This window comes from Aquarana catesbeiana, linkage group LG05, assembly GCF_042186555.1.
Source record: "Aquarana catesbeiana isolate 2022-GZ linkage group LG05, ASM4218655v1, whole genome shotgun sequence".
In the NCBI taxonomy this organism is placed as follows: domain Eukaryota; kingdom Metazoa; phylum Chordata; class Amphibia; order Anura; family Ranidae; genus Aquarana; species Aquarana catesbeiana.
Window position 1 is genome coordinate 327,558,179 of NC_133328.1, and position 18,882 is coordinate 327,577,060.

Below are 18,882 nucleotides of genomic sequence, written 5' to 3' on the forward strand. Positions count from 1 at the left end.
TTGTATTCCTCTTTGTTAGATTGGTAGAACTTAAAATCCCCTTTCCGGTAAGGACCATGGACTGTAAAAATCAGGTTAAGTGATGGTACTGAACATTGGATCATGGAATGTTCGGGGGCTGGGATCCCCTGTTAAAAGAGCAGCGATATTTGATGTTTTGGATACATATAAAGTAAGAATAGCCTGTCTGCAGGAGACGCACCTAACAAAAGATACTAAAGGGCATATGAGGAATGGGAAGTATAAGTACCAGTTTCATTCTGTGCATACCTCCTATTCGAGAGGGGTTTCGGTGTTAATTGGTGGGGAAGGGGTATTCTCTTGCAGACAGTGTGTATTAGATGAAGAGGGGCGATACATTTTTATGCATTGTATAATAGAGAGTCAGGAATGGGTGTTAGCTAATATATACATCCCCCCTCCCTTCAGACTGGAGGTATTGTATAGCCTATTGGAATTTATAATGGATAAACTGGCTTACCAGTTATAGTGGTTGGGGATTTTAATGTGGTCATGGATAAAAAAATAGACAGATTCCCCCCAGGGAAACAAAGTCAGGGAGTACAAGAAAACGGATGAGTCAATATCTACAAGAAGCTGGATTATCTGACATTTGGAGAATATGGAACCCGGGAGCATTACAGTACTCATGTTACTCCAGCTCCTATTCTACCTTATCAAGGATAGATATAGTACTAGGTAATGAGTTAGCAGGACAGGTAATACAAAATATAGTCTATCATCCTAGAGGGGTGTCAGACCACTCTCTAATGACAGTTGCAGTAAACCCAGGAAATAAAAAAGAATGCACAGTATGGAAACTGAACCCTGCCTGGTTGGAAATAATGGAGGATCCGGAAGAGATGGTGACTGAGTTGGGCGAATTCATAAGGTTCAACTCAGATACCACCTCAAGTGGGGTGATGTGGGATATATTAAAGGCATATTTGAGGGGACTATTAATTCAGAAAGTGTCTAAAATTAAAAAAATATCACGGGATTGGGAGGATAAGATTAGGAGAGAGTTAACGGAGGCAGAGAAGGAGTATGTGAAAGAACCTTCCCCCGATAAACAAAGAATGTGGGAGAACAAACAACAAAGATATAAAGATGCAATACTTAGGAAGGTAGAACATAAAAGGCTGTTCCAGAAACAAATTATATATGGGGAAGGAGAAAAAGTAGGGAGAATGTTGGCTCATATTGTAAAAAACAGTTCCCCCCCCCCTCCACGGTCTCAGCAATTAGAACTATGAAAGGTGAAATATCATCCTAGAGAGAGGTAATTATTGATACCTTTAAAGAATATTACAAGGATTTATATAAATCCCAAGGGATCATGGAGGGAGAGGAAATGGACTCCTTTTTTAGTAAGATAAGTATACCAGCAATCAAGGGGACAGACAAAGAGGAACTAGAGCGTCCAGTCACTCTGGAAGAAATGAAAATGGCAGTAGCAGAAATGGCCAATTATAAGTCCCCTGGTCCAGACGGGCAACCAATAGAGATATATAAAAGCTATGGGGAAATACTACTTCCGGAACTCCTTAAGGTATTTAATTGGGCGAAGGAGAAGGGGAAATTACCCACATCAATGACAGAAGCCACAATTATTGTATTACATAAGGAGGGGAAAGACCCCTTGGAACCCGGGTCTTATAGACCCATATCTTTACTCTGCTTAGATGTTATGATTCTAGCAAAGGTCCTGGCTGGTAGATTAAGGAAAATCATCCATAAAGTAGTTCATCAAGATCAGACGGGATTTATCCCACATAGAGCAACCAGTATGAACATTAGGAGAGTTTTTTTGAATCTTCAGATACCCACAGAGAATATGGGTTCTAGAGCAGTTATGCTGTTAGATGTGGTAAAAGCATTTGACAGCATAGAATGGGAGTACATCTGGCAGGTACTAAGGGAGTTTGGGTTTGGCCCCTCTTTTATAAACTGGGTGAAAAATACTTTATAATGACCCAAAAGTAAAGGTAAGAATTAATAGCAATTACTCAACCGAGTTCCAACTAGAAAGAGGCTCAAGGCAAGGGTGCCCCTTATCCCCCCTGATATTTGCTCTGGCAATAGAGCCATTAGCCATACCAGTAAGGCAAAATAGGATAATAGAAGGATTCCGGAGGGTAGAGGAGGAAGAGCGGATCGCATTGTATGCGGATGATGTCCTCATATTCTTAGGTGATATGGAGGGATCCCTCAACCAAGTGATGGAGATTCTCTCAAGCTTTGGAAGACTATCGGGTTTATCCATAAATTGGGAGAAATCAGTCCTACTACCAATAGATCCCATGGGAGAGAACACCTCGGTAAGCAGTACACAAATGGAAATAGTAGAGTCGACAAAATACTTAGGTATAAAGATAACAAAAGATCCAGGTGAATATCTAGACAATAATTTGGCCCCTTGCTGAGGAAATTTAAAAGTAAGACTGAAATTTGGAGGGGTTTGCCTCTGTCAGTGGCGGGGAGGTGCAACTTGATTAAAATGTTGTGGCTCCCCCAGCTACTGTATGTTATGCATAACTCGCCAATATGGATAAGTCAGAAATGGTTTAAAAAAATAGATACATTATTAAGAGATCTCATTTGGAAAGAGAGACCCCCCAGGATAGGATTACAAACCCTACAACTTCCATCGCGAGAAGGGGGATTAGCAGTACCTCACCCAAGGAGTTACTTTTTAGTAGCACAAATGCAGCACCTGGGGAGAGGCACTGGCCTTAACGGTCATAATAGGAGGGAATTGATGATTATGGGAGCACCCCATGAGACAGTGGTGGAAGTGTTAGAAGCAAACTCCTTTTTGTATAGAACCCCAACGGTTAAATTGATGATAACAGTATGGAATACTATTAAGGCCATGAGGGGAATGGGAGGTATGATGAAGTGCACCCCCTTGTGGAATAATAAGAACCTAGAGGAATTAAAAACAATAGGGAAAATAAAAACATGGGAAATAAAGGGGATAAATAACCTAGCCCAGTTGTATAATCAGAATACCTTAAAAACATTCAGATCATTGAAGGAGGAATTTGGTATCCCGGACCATTCAATTTTTAGTTTCCTACAAATTAAACACGCTCTGAACAAACAGTTTGGAGGACAGGGGCCATCCTGGAATAAGTCCATCTTATTTCAAAGGCTAGGTGAGCCGGGTGGCTACAGTGGGCTCATAGCCGAAATGTATCCACATATATGTAAAAGTACTATAGAGACTCCAGGAAAACTGAAATGTAGAGCTAAATGGGAAGGGGACCTGGGTGCAATTTCGGATGAACAGTGGAAAGAGATATTGGTGGGAGGACACCAGGTTTCAGTCTCACCAGCTCAGAAAGTGTTGCACTTAATGTTATTACATAGGACATACTATACCCCCAAAAGGTTATTTGAGTTCGGGGGGAGGATCGATGATAAATGCCCTAGATGCCAGGATACGGGGGACCTAATGCACATGGTATGGAAATGCCCAAAGTTATTCCATTATTGGTATGAAGTGATGGAAAGGTTAAATAAGATGCTCATTTTAGAACTTAAAATAGAGCCGAAATTATGTATTCTGGGAGTGGAGGGAAACATAAATAGAGGTAATTTTAAAATTAAAATAGTACGAAGATGCCTATTCCAAGCAAGGAAGTTAATAGCTTAAAGATGGCAGGCAAGAACCCCCCCCCACGAAGGATGAGTGGATTAAAACGGTATTAGAAACAATGTGGAAGGAAAAGGTAGTATATACAAAGAGAAGGAACCTAAGAGAATTTAAAAGACTCTGGAACCCCTGGTTAGAAGAAATGGGATACCCAATGTAAGGGAATGATAAGAGGTGTGGCCTTACGGTAGTTAAAATTAAGAAAGAATAGAGATGTATGGTTTGGGGAGGGGGGAGGGGAGGAGGGGATAGGGTGGGAGGAGGGTGGGAAAAAGGGGTGGGGGAAATTGATTAGAGTATACCTTCTCTTCTACTACTATATGTGTAGATAAATGTATATATAGTAGATATATTTAAAACCTGGTATGCTTGTTTTTAATTTTTGTATAATGTGATGTAATGAATAAAGATTATATAAAAAAAAAAAAAAAAGAGATATTAAGTGGTACATATGGACGGGTTAGCCCCCCTTATCAAATTTTCTGGCCAAAAATCATTCAGGCTAATAGATATAACTGTTGTAGAAGACAGTTTCATGTCACATTGATACCGCATCAGCAAGGTCTCTGTCTGGGATTATGTGAAGAGACAGAAGGATTTGAGGCAGCTGACATTAACAGAAGATCTGTGCCTCTACATGCTTGTGGATTTCTGAGTTTCGGCCTGCACGTGATAATACGTCCCTCATATTTCCATCTAGCTGTTATTTGTGAATACCCACTTGAGGACACCGATCCAGAGTCCATCCATTTTTACCTAAGCCTGTTTGACACGTTGAGCGTATGCTCTGATGTGTTCAAACAATCCGGTAAGCCTCCTCTACATACGGTGGTGGTTTTCTGCACATATATAAATTCATCGTTTGCAAGTTCTCCTTCCATCAAGGCCCTTAATGAGTGCATCTCATTGATTTAACTCCATGGACTAAGAACATATTTTCATTGTTCACTTTTGCACTACTATTCATATGGACTTTATTTAGATTGTTTTGCACATATATTGTTTGATTTATTTATTCATTGCATTTTTTGAATTCAGTTTTATTGAGACTCATTGTATACACTGCCCTGGGCACATCACTTTTTAGTGCTACACTTTGAAGTTTTTATGTTTATATACCATTTATCCAATGTGGTGTGTTAGCTGCTAACTTTGCGAGCAGCGCAGAATTATTTGGTTATATCTTAATAGATATTCGTTCGATCCGGTAAGATTAAGTGGTTTTAACGTTAGATCTGTTAGCGAAATTTGGTTGTACGCAAAGCACACAGCCAAATCTCCTGTTTCTAATCATAATAACAATTTCGTCTAATGATATAATACCATCTCACCTTTTGATCATATGTCTCTCCTCTGGTGTAGCTCATCCTCTGGTGTGTGTGTGTGTCTCATGCTCACAAATAGAATCACATCCTCCTCGTTCAAGTTCCAAAAACACACTGCTAGCCAGCCTGTCCCAGCTGTCTGCGTGAGCCACTTTATTAGCATATCAATAGGAGGTCCCAAAAGCTTGAGGGTTCCGCCTCCAACAGCCAAACACCTCTTACAAAGCTTGTGACCTCACAGGATGTGAGTGACCATATAAGGATTTAACAGCAGAACACAAAACAACCAATTACTACAGGACATGATACAATATACTAAATGACGATGACTAAAATTCCTCATGGATGGGAGATTATCTGCAGGTATACGTCATGGCACCCCAAACATGTTGATCAGGCATACCAGGGGTGACAAGAGTAAAACACCTCTAAACCGATAATGTCTTTGCAGAGTGAACGCATCCCCACCAGACGATCGTTCTGTGCATTGCACAGGGGCCCTTTTGCTGGCGGACATGTCCTCTCTCCGCAAACACCTCCCTCCAAACACCAGGAAGTTTTCCATTACCTAACAGGTCTCAGCCAGCATCGATCTGCCCCAGCCAGTTCTTTAGAAAGGGCTGTGGTTGATCAGACACACTGGGAGACTTATGACAACACATTAATATAAAATTTTCCACAACAGATCTCACATAATTAGAGACTTATTAAGTGATTAATGAGGGGGGCTGCCCCCCCCCTTATCACATTTTCTGGTCAAAAATCATTCAGGCTAATAGATATTCATTAGATCTGGTAAGATCAAGTGGTTTTAACATTAGATCTCACATAATTAGAGACTTATTAAGAGATTAATGAGGGGGGCTGGCCCCCCTTATCAAATTTTTTGGCCAAAAATGATTCAGGCTAATAGATATTTGTTAGATCCGGTAAGATCAAGTGGTTTTAACATTAGATCTCACATCATTTCAGAGATATTCCACATCAAAATAAAGATATTAGGTGGTACATGTGGACGGGTTAGCCCCCCCACATGCAATTTTCTGGCCAAAAATCATCTAGGCTAATAGATATTCATTAGATCCGGTAAGATCAGGTGGTTTTAACGTTAGAGATATTAGGTGGTAGTACATAAGGATGAGATTAGATCTCACATAATTAGAGACTTATTAAGTGATTAATGAGGGGGGCTGGCCCCCTCTTATCTAATTTTCTGGCCAAAAAATCACCCCGGCTAATTGATATTCATTAGATCCGGTAAGGTCAAGTGATTTTAATGTTTGATTATCCATAATTACAGGGATATTATGGATATTTGGTAGCGATGCACGTAAATCCATACTAGTGTCTATATCGGAGGTGGTGATGAGCATTTTCACGTGTACCAGTGAGGAGTGCCATTGAGCATACCGAGGTATGCTGAAATTATGTGGGACATTAATCGACAGGTGTGACCAAGCCCAGTGAAGCCTGAAGCACATTGGCAGAAGCCAGAGGGAAACTTCGGAGGGCTCTGGTGAAGGAGTCAACCGGGTGCCCATCTACGGTAGCTGGCTCAAAACCGATGACACGAAGAGACAGCAGCGAAAGTCCAAACCCTTGCAGAGGGCCCCCCGTTGTTGCCTCCCAGCAACCCAGTGTCCTGTTTCTTTTGACAAATGCTGCCTGGTGTCGGAGAGTCAATGCACACCAGACTCCCAGAACTCAACACAGACTTAAGCCCAATCAGCAGAGAGGAGCGCGGATACAAACCACTGAACAGGCAAGGGCCACCACTTCCTCCATGCTCCCTAACAAGCTGGTGGGACCTTCTCCTGTTGTTCCCATCCAAGTAAAGGGAGTCTACACCAAGGCCCTTCTGGATACTGGAGCTTAAGTGACTCTTCTCTACAGAGACTTCTATGACAGGCACCTCAAGCACCTGCCTTTGCAGAAGTTGGCTGCAGATATGGGGCATTGTGACTCAGAACTTCCCCTTTGATGACTATCTACCGGTCCCTTCGATCCCTCCATGGCTGGGAAAGCCGAGACTTTTGAAACTCAGGCAGTGGTCCGTCCTCGCCCACCAGGGGCCAGTAAGAGTTCTCTCATCATAGGGACCAATGCTAATCTTGTCAGAAGGCTGTTGACATCTCTTGTTCTGGAGCCGGGCACTTCAACTACAAGTTTGCACCCCATGCTGAGACAAGCCTACCAGCACCTGGTACAAAAACAGAAGGGAAAGATCTGGTGCTTGGACCAGTGTGAGAAGGTGTTACAGCCTGGTAAAGTTACCTATTTACGAGCATCTGTCAAGCTAAATTGGAAGCAAGCAGGTCCTTTCATTGTCCTTCAATCAGACGGACAGAGAGAAGACAAGTGGAGTGGAGATAAATTCCAAGGTGGTTTCAACCAAAGGATTGCAAAGAAGTCACGGGAAGATCTTGGTTAGTGTCCGCAACATAACAGCCTCGCCAGTGAAGATGCCGGCTCAGATGTTGCTGGGACAAGTGAATCTGGCCACCCCAGTCCCACCCCATTAACCCCAGTTAATTTTGGCCGGGGTTCCCCTTAATATCCATACCAGACCTGAAGGGCCTGGTATGGAATTTAGGGGGACCCCCCACGTCATTTTTTTTTTTAAATTTTGGTTCGGGGTTCCCCTGTGGGGATTCCCATGCCGTTTTTATCAATGAACTTCTGTGTGTATTGTCGGATCGACAATTCATTAATAGCTGCGAGTAGTTTTAAATGACTTTTTTCCTTTGAAATGTAATTTTGCTGTCAGACTGTTCTAAACACAGGAAACATGCGGCCCTTTACAGGCATACTATAGACACCCTCAGGTATGAAATTTAAAGGGATATTACACTTTTATTGTTTCACTTAAAGCATTATTAAAATCACTGCTCCCGAAAAAACGGCCGTTTTTAAAACTTTTTTTGCATTGATCCATGTCCCCTGGGGCAGGACCCAGGTACCCAAACACTTTTTATGACAATAACTTGCATATAAGCCTTTAAAATTAGCACTTTTGATTATTCATGTTCATGTCCCATAGACTTTAACGGCGTTCGCGTGTTTGAACAAATTATTTGCCTGTTTGCAAGTTCTGGTGCGAACCGAACAGGGGGGTGTTCGGCTCATCCCTACTTCGTACCTGTCCAGTGGGCTGCCAATAGTGTAAGTAAGGAGGGGCTGGCCAAAGTAATACACATTATTTAGGCATTCATCTCTCAATGAAGTGGAGAGGGTTACTTGTCCAAAACATCTCCCCCCATAAATTTTTGGCCCATGGGGGGGGGAATCTGATAGGTGGACCTTATACCTTTGTCTTTAAATACTCCCTAAAATAAATGTTATACTGATGTTGGCCAATAATGTTTCTGTCTAATCTGCTTTCCATGTTTATGTGCAAAATGATTAATTTTGTTTTCCTGTTTGACGCCACAGTTTCCTTTCAACCCACAGGAATGGCAGACTGTGGCCTCCCACTTTGCCCAGCGGTGGGACTTTCCTAACTGCATTGGGGCAATTGATGGGAAACACGTCCACATCATCCCACCACCCAACTCAGTGTCATACTATTACAACTACAAGGGGTTCAATAGTATTGTGAAGTTGGCAGTGGTGTCGGCTACTTACGAGTTCCTGTATGTGGACGTGGGGAAGAATGGCCGGATGTCAGATGGTGGAGTCATCACCCACACAGAGTTCTACAGGTGTCCCCAGAATGGCAGCTTGGACTTGCCACCTCCAGAAGACAATGCGGAAGGACTCCCATTCGTCTTCGTTGCGGATGAAGCATTTCTGCTGGGGGACCATTTTATGCGGCCATTCCCTATGAGGACCCTCACCCTGGACCAGAGGGTTTTTAATTATTGGCTGGCCACAGCCAGAAGGGTGGTGGAGAACACGTTTGGAATAATGGCCAGCTGGTTCTGCCTATTTCTTACACCGATACACATGGCGCAGTATAAACTTAATCACATCATCCTGGCTTGCTGTGTTCTCCACAACTTTTTAAGGAGAAATTCTGTGAACTATGCTGGCTCAATTGGGCCTGAAGCTGGAGTCATTAATCTCAATGAACCAACCCTGACGGCTCTAGAAGCTGGCCGTCCTGACTTGCCCCCCCTGAGTGCCCACGAGGTCCGTCTAAGATACATGGAATACTTTGCGGGTAGGGGGGCCATCAATATGCCAGACAATGTCTGAGACATTTTTAAAATAAAAAATATTTTAAACTGAACAAATATTTGCTTACATTTACTGCTTGTGTTTCTTTTAGCTGACCATGACCGAAATTTGGGGAGTCCTGAAAATGGCGTGATTGTGTAAAATTATAAAGCACTGTGGGTGTTATTTTCTAAAGGCAAAGACACTTTGCATTACAAGTGCACTTGAGACTGCACAGAAACTGCACTTGTAGTGCAAAGTGGATTTGCCCTTAGGAAATAACCCCCATTGTCACAGAAAACACCAATTTTACCACAAAAAAAAGTTTTTGAGCATTGAAAGAAGAAGCCACACATTGTTGATTATAAATCTTGTGTGTTGTGTTCTCCACAACTTTTTAAGGAGAAATTCTGTGAACTATGCTGGCTCAGTTGGGCCTGAATCCGGAATTCATGTAAATGAACCAACCCTGACGGCACTTGAAGCTGGCCGTCCTGGCTTGCCCCCCCCGAGTGCCCGCGAGGTCCATCTAAGATACACGGAATACTTTGCGGGTAGGGGGGCCATCAATATGCCAGACAATGTCAGACATTTTTGAAATAAAAAACAAATTTTAACTACTAAAATATTTGCTGACATTTACTGCTTGTCTTTCTTTTAGCTGACCCTGACATAAATTTGGGGAGTCCTGAAAATGGCGTGATTGTGTAACATTAGAAAGCACTGTTGGATGTTATTTACTAAAGGCAAAGACACTTTGCACTACAAGCGCACTTGAGACTGCACTGAAACTGCGCTTGTAGTGCAAAGTGAATTTGCCCTTAGGAAATAACACCCATTGTCACCGAAAGCAGCAATTACATCACCACAAAAGTGTTGTAGCGTTGAGACAATAATCCACACATTCTTGATTAACAATCTTTTTAATACCTCCACAATCACATGTGCATTTAGAAAAGGTTTTTAAAACAAACCAACATGAAGTCACCCCTGGAAAAGCCAAATTTTGAAGATGCACACAAATTGCTGAATGTCAACATGTGCTAGCTGCCATCATGGGGGATCAATGGACGTGTTTTGTGGGTGCAATCCCTTCCTCTCAGCTACTTTATTATTGAGGAAGGGGTTGCACCCCCAAAATGCAAACATTGATCTCCCATGATGGCAGAAAGCACATGTTGACACAGTGTGTGCAATTTCAAAATTTGGATTTTCGAGAATGTGTCAAAAAAGTACAAAAAAATTATCTGGAGCAAAAAACAAATAATTTCTATGGATTTCTAGGGGGTTTAAACTCTCCCTCAAACATCAATGATGTTCTTCATTTTGTTTTGAACATCATTGATCTTGTGCTTGATGTTTCCCAAGTCCCTATTACACCCCATGATCTCCCCGATCAGGATCTGGACACTTTCACTGGTGAAATGAACTTCATCCACAACATCACGATCACCTAAAAATATAGAAAAAAAACACACCATGTATTATAAATATGCAGGCATTCATCTCTTACCTGAGCCTGTGGTCGCAGACACTCTCCTGTTGTGGTGACTATTTCGATAACGTCTCCCTCCTCCTCCTGTTGGCTTTAGGGGATTTCCCCTTCTTCATGAGGTGGGGGGTCCGTGGTCTCCTCTGATGAGTGTTGTCCTCAGAGTCTTTTCTCTCCTATGTAAAAAAAATAGGTATACTTAGCACACAGATATTAGATGGCAGAAATATGAATATGAAACATTGTTTGGAAGTGGGGTACAATTGTCTGTTTTGGCAGAGTTCCAAGATGAAGAAATATTGTTTTCCTTTGTCAAGCTTGAATACTTACCTGTTTTGTACAAGCTTCACAGATGGAGTCACCCCTATAGTATACACTGGAGCACCTGTGTGGGCCCCCTAATAAAAAGGGTGTTCTTGTGTCCCACACTAGTGCTCCTGTGTCCAGATGTGTAAACAGCTGCTGAGTGTCCTCTCCTTACACAGAATCTAGTTTGCATTTCATTCTAGTTACTAACCCATCTAGACACCAAAATTATTTTAAGAGAAAGAGGCCAGAAAAAATGTAGAGAACTGCATCTGGACAAAACATAGTGTTTTATTGACTGAACGAACAATGTTTCCTACCAACGAATAATGTGTCCATGAACATGAAAGTTGCCATTTTAAACTGTACAACAGTAAAGAAAAGCACATGGAGCAGCACGAACGTAATACAAATAAAGAATAGGAACACAGGACAACTACTTACTTTTTTGAAGCACTCTCCTGATCCTTCTATACTTATCGTTCTCCCTTAATTTGAGGTCTGACCACCGCTTCCTCAGTTTATCCTTGGATCGCCGTACCCCAAAATTTCTGTGCAGACTCTTCACAACTTTAGTCATGATCTTGGCCTTTCTGACATTGGGGTTGGGGTAAGTTCCATATTTCCCATCATAGTCGGCCCTCTTCAGTATGTTGACTATCTCCAACATCTCCACAAAGGACATATTTGAAGCCTTAAATCGTCTCCTCTGGGATCGGGACGTTTCTGGCTCTGGGCTTTCCTCCTCCTCCTCTTTGTTGCTGTAATTAGCATGCACCTGTTGTGTCTCCGCCATGTGCTCTTCCCCCACTGCTCTGAATGAGAAGGGGCGGGGAATAGACTAGAAAGAACATGAGGGGCGGGCGGAGTTTTACGCATGCACAATGTATATAAAGCGTAGTATGTACGATCTGTGAGCGGAGGCAGGAGTATCAGAAGCGCCGATCGTGATAACGTAGGTAACATTTAAACTTGGGCCTATACTGCTTCTAGATTGAGGCCTATATTGGGAGAAGATTAGGAGAGTTTAGCCTGACATTAGGGTTTGTCTTGTGTTGTGTCTTGCAGAGAAAATAGATATATTAAAGGATCAGGACTTTATCCCCATATTCATTGATATGTTCAGGGAGCTGCCCTGTCTGTGGCAGGTAAACCACCCACATTATAAGAACCAAACAAAGAGGAAGGCAGCACTGGATCAATTGTTGGGAATTGTGAAGCCAGTGATCCCCACAGCAGACATCACCTATTTGAAGATCCTAATTGATGGCATGAGGAGCACTTATCTAAGGGAGCACAAGAAGGTCCAGGATTCCCTGAGATCAGGAGCTGCAGCAGATGACATTTATGTCCCCAGGCTGTAGTACTATGACAGGTTGCATTTTCTGGCAGGTCAGACTGAACCCAGGACAGCACTCTCCACTCTTCCTTCCACGCTTCCTTCACCCCCAGCTGAGGCTTCAGATGCCCAACCTGGTCCTTCCAGGCAGCAACAGGTGGAGGAACCCAGCTTGAGTCAGGTATAGCATTCTTCTAAATATTTCTGGTTGTCAAATTAATTATGTTAAATCTATGTTAGTTTGGAGTACTAATTTCTGATTGTGATTGATGAACCAAAAACTAAAACGATGTCCCTTTTTCATACACAGGAAAGTCTCAGCCAGGAGGTGGCCAGGCCAAGTAGGGTGCCCGATACCCAGGTCCCTCCCCTCCGCCTTCAAAGAAAAAGTGGCAGAAAGAGGAGTAACCAGGAGGAGGCAGCAATTGGCCTATTTTGGAAGGCTACTGAGGCCCTCAGAACACCCCACAGTGTTGAAGAGGATTTTGCTGACCTAACAGCATGCAAAATACTGCAAATGGAGGAGGGCCAACGCCTCTTATGTGAGTTTATCATTTTACAAGCACTAAATAAGGGGGTGAGGGGCCAATTCACATGCCAAAGCCACATTTGTGAGCTCACCCATGATCCTCCTCCTCCAGGTCCTCCTCCTCCTCCATGTCCTACTCCTCCTCCTGCCACACCTCCAATACCAGAGCCACAGCCGGGAAGGAAGCATGTAATGAAGACCAGAGGGTGATGACCTGGGTTCAGTCTGGTCTGGCAAAAGATGCAGGCTCTTGTATGACCACAGCCTGGGGACATACATGTCATCTGATGCTGTTCATGATTCTCTTGGACTACTGGACCAGATTGAACTCCCTTAGATAAGGACTCCTCAGGCCACCAATTTTGCCTGGAAATAATTGATGTGTGCCCTGGGGGCCAAAGGCTTCACCAATTTCTGCTGTTTCTCCAGCGTTGCCTTCCCTTTTTGTTTGGTTAGGACCCCTTAATAAAGGATTTTTTTTTTCAATTATACTCGCCTATGTGTGTTTTCCTTCAAAAAGGACAGTTTGTTTGTGAGGAGGCAGGTACATTTCAAAAATACATTGTGAAATTAACAAGAGACACCAACACCAAACAACCTCCTTGAGATTAAATAATACAAGATAATAATGGTGTTGTGGTAACTTGACACACAAAACACACCCAAAACTATTCTGGAGTTAAAAAAAAAAAACACAAGATCAGGCTTGAAAAAAATACAAACCAAAAAAAAATTTAAAAAATGTAAATTTTTTAGTCAGATGTGACAAATCAAAATATAGTAATGAAATCACGATAAATAATAAAGAAAGATGTTTGTGAGAAGTCTGTGTGAATATGAGCAGCAAAACTACTTCATTCTTCTAGCATTATAAAGAAGAAGAGAGTGTGCTGCATTAAACAATTTAAAACACTGCAGCGTGACGAAAGTGCTATATCCATTCCGAACACTAATTTTACCAGACCGAGCAGTTCCGTCTCGGAATTTATTCTGAGCATGCGTGGCACTTTGTGCATCGGAATTGTCCACACACGGTCGGAACTGACGCGATCGGATTTTGTTGCCTGCTCTCAAACTTTGTGTGTCGGAAAATCCGATGGAAAATGTCAGTTGGAGCCCACACACGATCGGAATTTCTGACAACAAGCTCCGATCGCACATTTTCCGTCAGAAAATCCGACTGTGTGTACAGGGCATAAGTGTGGTTTTTACTCCCAAGTCTAAAATCAGAGATTTGGTAAATTTTACTTTATAGTATGACAGAGAGCCAAACGTGGTCAATAATTGATGGACAAAGGGAACTGAGATCAATGGATTGGTCAGGGATAGGATCACATCATCGGCAAATATGCTTATAGTATGGGAGCTGTTGTGAAATTTTAATCCCGAAATATGAATGTGGGACCGAATAGCTTCTGCTAAGGGTTCTATCATTAAAAAAAATATGGAAATGGAAAGGGGGCAGCCATGATGGGTTCCATTAGAGATGGAAAAGGCTTTTGAAAGGAGGCCAGATGTGAAAACCTGGGTTGATGGATTGGATTATAATACTAGGATTGTGTATAATAAGTGAGGCTGCACTGTTGTTGAACTGAAGTGTAACCAACGTGTCACAAAATAATAAACTTACTTGAAATGAAAAGGCAATGATAAAGGTGTGCACAAGGTGGCAGTGTAAAGCAAACGTGCAAATAAACTCTTCAAATAACAGATTCCTTACAATCAAGCAAATAACAAATGATTTGCACAACAAACCAGATGACATATAAAACAAATGTGGGTGGTTAGTCAATCAATGCTCATCAAGCTGATCGACATACACTAAACAGTGAAATGAAAATGTGACAAGTAACAAGTCTCTAAAGCAGTCTTCTTAGGATTAAGGTGAAAAACAGTGAAGTGTAGTGCTACAGTCTTAACCGTGCAAACTGATAAATATAAATGGGTGTCTCTTCATTCCATGCAATGACACCTCTGTGTGAAGTGGCCTCTCACCTTACTGCTGTAGGGTAACAGCATAGGAAAACCAGTGGTTGCAATATTTTATGGGGGTCTTTATATAAATGGCTGGTGGTTTGAGAATATCTTGATTTCCTTTCAGGGTCTTCCTCTCGTTGTCCCAAGAATCAATGCTGGGTAGTGGACAGTGATTCCGCTATAATGTAATCTCACTCTCACGCAAAGGGGAGGGGGATGTAGAGGAAAGAAGGGGAATGCCCATATAGTGTAGTATGTAATAAAATATGTATTTGATGAAAACAAACACTAAAACACATTTACATGCAAGATGGAACACAATACACCATCCACGAGTGCCAAGCTCATTCCTACATCACTTCCTGTGTGCCTGTCAGCCCATCCCTACATGTATTGTCACAGTCATGAGATGTAAAAATGCTAGGATTGCTGATAAGATGGGGCCCTGATGCCTGTCTTCCTCCCATAAACCCCATCTGGTCTGGTTTGATTAGTGCTGGGAGAATTTTCGAAAGATGCCTATGTAAGCTTTATGGGAGTCCCATAATGTAGAATCTGTGATTTCGGGAATATCATTACAGGAGGAAAAAGTCATGAATATGTTGTGTCAGTATACTTGAAGTGGATGGGATTTGGACAAGTGAGTTGGTACGCCATGTAGCTACTGGTGGACTAATACCATTTTCTTTAAAGGTAATGGTGATTGCTGCATGGTCAGACCAGGTTATGTCATGTATGTCAGAGGATGAGATTTGTTGTAATACCATTTGTCAACGACAAAAGGTCAAACCAGGAGTAAAAATTATGCCTGCATTAGAAGAAGGTGTAGTATTTTTTGTTTCCTTTTCAAAATATTTTATTGAATTTTCAAGAAAAAAGCATACAAATCATCAGCGTTAAATGATGGAGTATAAAGCAGAAAAATTCCAACCCCCTTGGGGTAACAAGTCAAACTTACGATAGTAGATATAAGTATGTCTCTGGTCTGTGACCTTACATTAATATCTTCATAGACCAAAATTCGTTCACTTAAATCATAGAACCCTGAGACTTGAAATGGTTGGGAGAAGGGGAGGAAGGAGAGACCATCTGCACCCCAAATGGGAACACACTGTGCCTGAACGGAGCACTCCGACTCCCCCTTAGCACCCCCATAGTCAATACTAAAGATCTCTTGGCATCGAACAAGGAAATAAAAACCTACGTCATATGCTTCCCTTGGGAGCAAGACCCCCAGGGGTCCCTACTACGGTTTGAACTAAAACAGAAAAACCATCATCTTGTTAAAACAACCTGACATTTAACAAAAGAAAGGAAAAGAAAGAAAGTAGAAATGAGAGGGGGGAGAGAGAGAGGGAGGAGAGAGTAGTCGAAAGCCTATCCACGGGAGGAGTCCTACCAGACCCCTAGACAGCCAGACTCATCAAGGTTGAACCCCTGGAATCAAGGAAATGCCCATGAAATTAGCCCAGGGTTCCCAAATAGCTTCAAATTTCTCTTTGGTGTTGTTCAGAGTACTGGCAAGCTTCTCTTGGGCCATGATCCAAGAAATTTTGCGGATAGCCGCTTTGAATGATACCTTGGGTTGTTTCCATGCCTTGGCAATAGATAGCTTAGCTCCCAGCAAAATGAAGTGTATCAATTTACGGGCCAGTTTAGGAGTCTTAGGTAAATGATCGTTTAATAGTGCTAAGGCGGGGGTCCTCGGGATCTGAACTCCAGTAACTTTCTTAATCGTATGAAAAATCCTGCTCCAGAAAGGCCTCAGTCGTGGACATTCCCAAAAGATATGGGCCAAGGAGCCCCTGAGTAGACAACCCCTAAAACACCTGGGGTCCGTGGAGGGGAACATTTTGGCCAGTCTCTCCGGTGGAAGGTACCATCTAGTCGATGACCTTTACACTGGTCTCTACCAGTGAGATGTTCAAAATGCTCTTGTATGCCCTACTAAAAGTGACCCTCCACTTCTCTAGGTCCCACTCCAAGGACAAGTCTGACTCCCAAGCTGACATGTATGGGGTCTTGGTGGTTTGATTAGAGAGTGACTGGTAGATAATGGAGATTCCACCCCTCTGCTCTGTAGACTGACCGTACCATATTTCATATGGGGTGAATGCGTGGTTTGAAGGTTTGTCTTTTCCCATATGAGTGAGGAAGTGTCTGATCTGCTGGAAACGAAAGTTTTCGGAGCTAGGCATCTCCAGTTGACTCACACAGAAGGCCCTGGTAATAGGCCCCATTGATGTGAAGTAGTGTCCAATCCGGTACATCCCCTTGTTCAACCACCATCGGAATGCTTTAATGTCAGTTCCCGGGGGAAAGTCAGGGTTATTGAAGATGTGAGCTAGGGGGTGTCTGTAGGAAGTTATGGTTTGATGGTTTCTCAGAGAATCCCATAATTGAAATGATTGCGAGAGGATAGGGGATAATATGGGGGGACGTTTTTTGGGGGGGACCCACAAAAGAAAGTCGATAGTGAAAGAAGGAACTGCCTGTCTCTCAATCTGTATCCAATCCGGTTTCTCAGCCTTCGCGTATACCGTCGATAACTGGGCTAGCCTGGCTGATTGGTATACCAAAATAGCTGCGGGAGGCCTAATCCCCCTTGTGGTCTGTTTAAGTATAATGTGCTCTGTTGAAGTCTGTACCCCTTCCCTCCCCAGATAAATTTTATTATTTTCCTTTGGAACGATTTCAAGTGTTCTTTAATGATGTTTATTGGAATGGCTCTAAAAAGATAGAGGATTCTGGGGAGCAAAGTCATCTTGACTGCATGAATCCTCCCTAACCAGGATAAACCCCCTTTAGCCCATTTGGATAAGTCTGCCTCCAGTTTGCGGTATGTGTGAGGGAAGTTGGTTGCATATAGGAGTTCTGTCTTAGCTGTGAGCCTTATCCCCAAATAATCAATGTATGAGTCACTCCATTTGAATTCAAAGGCACTCTGCAGGGATGCCAAAATAGATGGGTTAAGGGAGATGTTTAAGGCTGAGGATTTGCCATAATTGACCTTCAACCCAGAAACCATCGAGAACTCTTTCAGGAGTTTGCAAAGGTTTGGAAGGGAGGTGGTTGGGGACGTGATAAAAAGGAGCATATCGTCCGCAAACAACCCACATTTGTGGACCTGGTCACCACAGGTAACCCCTTGAATGTTGGGATCTGCTCTTATTGCCATTGCTAACGTTTCGATCGCAATAGCAAAAATTAGGGGGGAGAGTGGGCATCCCTGCCTAGTGCCTCTTGCAATGGATAGGGGTTTAGAGTATTGACCTTGTAATCGAATCACCGCTTGAGGTGAGGAGTATAGAGATTTTAGGGTCCCTAAAAAGTTGGGTCCAAAGCCCCACTTCTCCAAAATGGAGAAAATATAAGGCCATTCGATCAAGTCGAAAGCTTTGTGGAGATCTAACGAGAGGATCATGCCTTCTTGTTTCGGCCCCCCTTCCCAGTTAGATTGTAGAATGGATACGATATCTATTGCTCTCCTGATTTGGTCGGGTCCTTGCCTACCGGGTATAAAACCAACCTGATCCTTATGTACATAGAGATTGATGAAAGAGGAAAGGCAATTGGCTAAAATTTTAGTAAGAATTTTGAGGTCATTGTTAATTAAAGATATGGGCCTGTAGTTCTCAACTTCCTCATGGTTTTTGTTTGGTTTGGGGATCACTGAGATAAATGCTGTGTTTAGTTGGGTTTCCAGGGGGGATCCTGTCTTTTTAGAATTAAAGAACTTCGCCAGGTACGGGGCTAGGATAGCGCTATATTCCTTATAGTAGGGGACTGAGAGGCCGTCTGGCCCAGGGGCAGAGCCGGATTTAAGACCTTTAATTACCTCCCTAATTTCAGCTTCCGTTATGGGAGCTTCCATTAAGTCTTTACATTCTCTGGAGAGTGAGGGAAGTTGTAGATTCAGTAGGAACTTAGAGACTAAGGGGCCTTTCTCCGATTGGGGTGGGTTGTAGAGATTAGCATAAAAATCGTGGAAAGCAGACATAATACTGATCGGATTTGCTGCTGGTGGTTGACCTGCTATCCTCAATTTGGGGAAGGAGAGAGAACGAAATTTAGGTGAGAGTTTAGATGCCAGCA